This window comes from Pyxicephalus adspersus, chromosome 7 (assembly GCF_032062135.1).
Source record: "Pyxicephalus adspersus chromosome 7, UCB_Pads_2.0, whole genome shotgun sequence".
In the NCBI taxonomy this organism is placed as follows: domain Eukaryota; kingdom Metazoa; phylum Chordata; class Amphibia; order Anura; family Pyxicephalidae; genus Pyxicephalus; species Pyxicephalus adspersus.
The window spans coordinates 18260197-18266671 of NC_092864.1; the positions used below are offsets into that span (position 1 = coordinate 18260197).

A 6475-nucleotide genomic window follows, 5' to 3' on the forward strand; every position below is an offset into this window, starting at 1 on the left:
CCTCGAATAATTATATGATACAAAGAACTAAAATAGCCCAGAAGAACCAATCAAATGTTGCAGTATAGTGTTTACCTATTCAAATTGATTGGATTTCTGATTGGCTGTTTTAGATGACTATTTACACTGATCGTGCAATACCACTCAAACATTTTAGCTTTTTACTATAAATATACCAAAATACAACCAACACACATCGGACCCATGTACATTCATCTCTATTGCACTTGAGTTGGGATAAAGCAGGATTACTTTTTTTTCATCAATTGTAAAAAGCATTTGGTCTCTTTATTTGACAGTCACACAGGACCGTTGTCCCATTACCCAATGCAAAACTTATTTTTTTGTACATATAGAAAATGCATGAATCATTTTACTAAAAACAAAGTTTGGAATATAATTGTAACACTCGGCAGTCAAGCCATGACTGTATTGAGTTGCTTTTGAGGTTATTTCTGTCCAGAAATTGTGATTAATTCTTCCCAATTAAAAATCTAAAAACCCTTGGCACTCAAAACCATTATCCTGGTGACTCAATGTAACAAAATTTTGAATTAAATCCTTAAAATTAAAAATGAATTAAATAGACAATGCAAGGGATAAGGGATGGTAAGACAAGCAGGGCTATTTATTGAAAGATCGATCCCATATTGACCAGGATTTAAATATTATAAATGAACCAACATATAGAAAAATATCACTGGTAGCTTTGGCTGCCATGTTTCTGTCCATTATTATAAAAAACCATGCACAGTGATATAATAAAGTAATACATTGCTGTATACTGATCATTAAAATAATAGGGAAGAATATGCACTTTGATAGACAGACACATAGCACAGTATCAATGTGTATATACATTTGTAAAACACATCCAAGCTTATATAGAGGCATCCAATATGGACACAGAGCATTGTATTTTATCAAGTAATCCATAGCAATACTGTTCATTGCCATGACTTTACAAATAAGTACAATAACATTAAAATGATCACCATAGCCTGGGGTATTTTTCATGCCACAATTGCACTCTGGGCTGCTTTTCCTAAAGTGGACTTCAGAAATAATGACACTTTGCCACACATCTATCCTCATCTATTTTTATTATGTGAAGTGCAAATACCCTAAATGACCAAAAGAACAATCAACCGCCTTTCACTCTCATTTAGCCTAGGCACCACAATAGGTGTATCCCTTTTGCTTGACTTATCAACCCTACAATGCCCAGGAAGTCATGCTCCAGCCATACTCAACTATGCACCAACACCATCACAACATTAGGCGGTGACAGATCTCCTTTGGTGCTTCCACCATATCTTGCTTTTTACCACCCAGAATTGCCTTCCCGGACCTTTTTAACATTGGGGAACCCTTGAAATAACTTTCAGGTCTTCAGGGAACTCCTGCTATATTTACTATAACCACACAGTATTCTTGGGAAGAATGCCTGTTACATTGCTGACCATTAGAAGAATGTCAACCCCTACAGATAGCAAAAAAGATCATCTGTATCAAACTGACCCGAGGAATAAAGATTGCCCAGGGAACCCCTAGCAACCATTGGAGGGCCCTAGGGTGCCAGGTTGAGAAACCCTGGTCTGGAAGAACCCTGAAGAGTTGGCGAACTTTGGTGACAACTAAATCAAGATGGCTGCATGGCAAAGGTGGAGCAGGTAAAAGCAGAACTGAACTCAAAATACAAAAAAAAGTCACCAGTAGAGTTTTAGCAGAAGATACATAAAAAACTCTTTAGACAAAAAAAAAAACTGTTGCCTCAGCTCCTGGTGGCTTTTTGTCTTCTTTGCATATAGAGCCCGGCTCTATTCATGGCACCACTAAGAGTAACCCTAGATGCTGGAGACATTGCACATTAGTGTTTCTCAATCAGGGTTCCTCCGGAGGTTGCTAGGGGTTCATTGAGCAATGAGTAATTTGTGCTGCTCGGGTCAGATTAAGTGACACTAATGATCTTTTTGGCTATCTGTAAGGGTGACATTCTTCCTAATGGCCAGCAATGTGAGAGGGATTTTTCCTCCTGCCTACCATGGTAATATACTGTGAGCTGAAGATATATTAATTATATGTTTCCTGAAGACCTAAAGGTTTTTTTATGAGTTCCCCTATGTTATAAAGGTCGAGAAAAAGTGATGTACATCATCATGCTAGGGACCATGTACATCATCAGCTGCCATCCAATGGTGGAAGAAGATCATGGTGGAAAAGTCAACAGGCAAGATGTCAGTTTTGGAGGATTCAGCGATAACAGGTTCCTGGACCTGGCTTTGCTTCAAGGTGCTTCTTCATACTTGCCGATTTTGGCAAAAGCTCCCCAACACCATCGAGTTTTGTTCTGCTTTAAGACCAAGCGGACAGCACAAGACCCAATGGCAAGAAATTGAGTCAATAAATGAGTATTATTTGTAAAGTTACAAATCTGAGCAATGCAGCTGGAGGTCCTCTTTAATGAGCCTGATTGTTACCCAGAATACTATCCACGTACAGAAATAAGTGCAGTCCATGCCTTGGCTTCAATCATTTACCCCCTATAGCCCCTACAGCAACATTTCTCAAGCTTTTTCCCATGGGGGACCCCTTAAATAACTTTCAGGTCTTTAGGGGACTCCTGCTATAGTTACGATATCACAGCTCATAGTACATAGGCTTGTTGGTCAGTGGGAGGAATTCCTCCTACATTGCTGGCTATTGGGAAGAATATCACCCACAAAGATTATCGCTGTCAATTAAACATTGCTAATCCTCTGATGTACAGGTTTCAATCAGTGGCTTGTACACAAATCAGAATACAGAAAACCCTTGCAAACTTTTGATGCATGATAAGAAATAGCATCAGATACAATAATACCAATACAAGGTGTCCTTTGATATATTCATATTGGTTGATCTTCTAAAGGAAAAGCTTGTTCACTCAGAAAATAAATTAAAGCTGTTTACTTTCAAAAAAGATTAAAAGCAGCACCTGATTGGCTGCTTGCAGTGAACGCAATCTTCACTTTGCTAAGTAAATAGAGCTCATTCTATGTAAAGGAGAACAGCAATTCTGCAGAAAGCAAGCAATGTAGTTTGCTCCTGAGGTAATGGATATTGCCCAGAGTTACTAATAAAACAAGAACACCTGTAGGGAAGGAGCAGCAGCATAGAAAAAAAGTCAGGAGCAGGCTGAGCATGCAGGGAGGGCTGCTGGAAGCAGTTATGGGGTTACCTGTTGCAGGCTGGATGCTGGTGCAGAGCGGAGCGATGTTCTGCCTCGGCAGGAGTTGGTGCAGCAGTGACAGACCGCTCAGCTCAGCCACCTCCTCTACCTCCACCGCACATGCCTCTCCGAGCCTTATATGGGTATGGGCGGGGCCAGAGCGGCGGGCGGGATCCTCGGGGTTTCCAGCAGGCGATAAAGGTGAGGCGCCCTGGTGACTGAAAATCCCATAGTAACCAGGCTGCCTTCACCTCTGACAGGAAAACACAGCAAGCACTGACCATGATAATAAATAGTTATGACTGAGAACTTTTACCTGTAACAAACACACAACATAAATATTTCTGTTATTTCTCCAAATAATCCCCCTGTGAACAGTCAGCCCTCTGTTATATCATAGGGCAACCATTGCCAGTGATGACTGTGACAGAAGCAATGGCTCACAGCAGTATAAATCACACTGTGCTGGGTGCCTGGCTTGTGAAAGATTCAGCAGAAGCCTCAGATACCATTTAATTGCTGTTATTTTATAATAATATAATAAAATAAAAATAAAAAAATATATAAAGACAAGGGGGAGAAAAATCTTACCTTAAATTGCAATTTGACAAATGAAATTTGGGTTCTCAATAACCAAAGATTGCTTTGAGAAATATGGAATGTCTATAATTCAGTGGAGTGTTCTCCGTCAAATGAGTGAAAAGAAATGGATAACCCAGTCTTCATAAAATGGTGGGCTGACCACAGCTGTGGAGGAAGAAATACTGGCTTTATGAAATATTGGGCATAGGTCCCCCATGGCAGTGGCTGGCTACCTGAGCCTTTTGTGTTACTAAAGCTTGGTTATTATCACTTCAAATGGTCAGAACTGAATAATGAGACTGACCCCATCCTAAAAGTTCAATAAAGCTCACCCTAAAATTTTAGGTCTTGTAATCACACTACCCACCAATGCAAATACCAAATTAATGTAAATGACTCTATAATAATAAAATACCTCCGGCCCATTATGGAGAGCAGGGTTCACAGATATCTGGGACTTCTCTACTTGCTCCCATCTCTCCAACCATGGCGCTAGTAGTGGGGTTGCCAACTTGTCCTGAAAAAATATCAACTTTTTTTATCACATTTGCAAGAAATCCAATATTTACTGGCCAAGCCAGCAGAACTTTGGCTGGTGCTAACCTTAGATAGGATTGAGGTCACAGTACAGGAAGAAAGCAGACAAGTCTCTGTCATCTGAATCCTTCATCTGAATGGGCCATGAGTATGGACACACATAGGGCATTTCTTAGAATAGCAATATTTTACCATGGTGTATTTTTCCCCTGGGTGCCTACTTTTAAACACTGGGCAACCAGACACAGTAAGAGGTGGTCATTGCTGGGCTTTTAAAGTGACTGCGCAAACTAAGCAGAGAACTTATTTTGTCAGTTGAAACCACTACTAAAAACTGCTTACAAACTCTTAAAAACCTTGTACATTTGTTTTTAAAATGGATTCAAATGCAAGAATACAAAAACCCTAATCAGGCAGGTCCTTTCAAAATAAAATCACTGTTTTTTAAATACACTTACCTGTCCCTGTTCTGTTGGCACTAACATCTTCCACCTCTTTTCTTCTGGTATACCTAATCTTCATCCATCCTAATTGCCGAGTCCAGGATGGCATAAGTCCCATGCATTTAGCCCTTGGGGATACTGGGATACCCGGCATATCCTAGTATCAATATATTTTATTAAAGAAGATAGCAAACAGGCAGACAACTGTCCCTGTCTGCAATAAAGACTTGCCCGCTGGCATATTTTACAAGCAAGACTATAACTTCACATTAAGCAGCACCCCTGATCACTGCATATAGCATCCAAAAATCACCCAGCAAGTCTGTTACCACCTCATAGCACCTCTCGGATAAAGAATATTAAACAGACCTATTCAGTTCAGTGTTAACCGTTTTTGCAAGTAGTTTTAAGTTGTAAAAACGCTCAAAACCACTTGCAAAAGCCACTAATCTAATCATGCACATAGAAAGTGATAGGGAATCAAGTGTAAGCCAAGTTAAAGTTTTTCAGGGCATTTAGGGGTAAAAAAATAAAAAATAAAATAAAAATTCTTCTTATACAAAATTCAGTACATAAGTGTACAGGGTACCTGTTCTGCTAAGTATATAGGTACTATTTGTACATTTTTGGGATGGAAACTTGTCTCCTTTCCTAGACAAAAATGCTGGTTTTGTCATCCTTTTAATAGCAATATTTATTTATTATATCAAAAGAGAGAAAAAACAGTGCAGAAACTGCAAGAACAAAATTCAACCTTGGGAATAGTAATCACAGATAGCAGGGAATATTACAGGAAGAAAGAAACATTTAAAAATCACTGAAATCCCCTTAAACAATAGAATAATAACTAAAGTTAAGCCACAATTTGCAAGGCATTCTACACAGGAGCTGGAGGGTTTCCTTACTTTTTCTCTGTGATTTTGACATTTTTTTATTTTTGTACATGAAAATCATAACTGACTGTCCCCCAAGCAGCTTTGAATGTCGGATCTCCAGCGTACATTGTGTCTCCTCCCTTCTGTATTATAGAACCCCCAGCAATGAAAAGGACAAGTCACAGCCATTTGATATAATGTAATTGTCTTATTCTCAAACAGTTTCTGACAACACATGATGTTGTGTGGCAGTTGTTGAAACTGATGTCATGAATGAAATTATGCAGTAAAAAATGCTATGCAGTAAACATCTATTACAAGTACAGTAATAATAGAATACTATTCTTTCAGCACCAAGATGTTGGCTTTGATAAAGCTTGGTGAGAGGTAGATTTTGACGCCCATAGTTCAGGTACCAACAAAGTAATTGTGGTCTTTTAGGGCTTTATTATCAATACTTGTTCCTGCACTTTTCAACAAATCTTAAGAGCCACCCAAGTGGGTAGGAGATACCAAAAATTAGTATGGTGACGTTGGATACATAAAAAGGAAGGAGTAGGTGGGGGTGACCAGAAGGGGTAGAGGGGTATAGAGAGAACATGGGGGGCATGGACATTTAGAAAGGGTTAAGTGAGGAGAAAAGAGGGTTAAGGAGGTTGGTAGGGTTGGCATTGCAGCCTTCGTCTCTGTAGATTTGGTGGTGTCATTTCCGTTCAGCTCCTTCTTGCTGGAGGCTTTGACATGAGAAAAAACCTTGTCGCTACCTTACTGATAGACCAGTTTTTCTCAATCAGGGTTCTATGGGACCCTAGGGTTGCTCTAGAGCA

General features: G+C 39.5%; 1 protein-coding gene across 1 annotated transcript in view; it reads right to left on the bottom strand.

Moving 5' to 3' along the window:
- Positions 1–3301, bottom strand: part of BAIAP3 (BAI1 associated protein 3) — a 167329-nt gene extending 164028 nt beyond the window's left edge. The window contains exon 1 of the mRNA XM_072417725.1: positions 3221–3301. The gene's annotated coding sequence lies outside the window, so the exon portion shown is untranslated. The remainder of the gene's footprint in view (positions 1–3220) is intronic.
- Positions 3302–6475: the final 3174 nt, after the last annotated feature.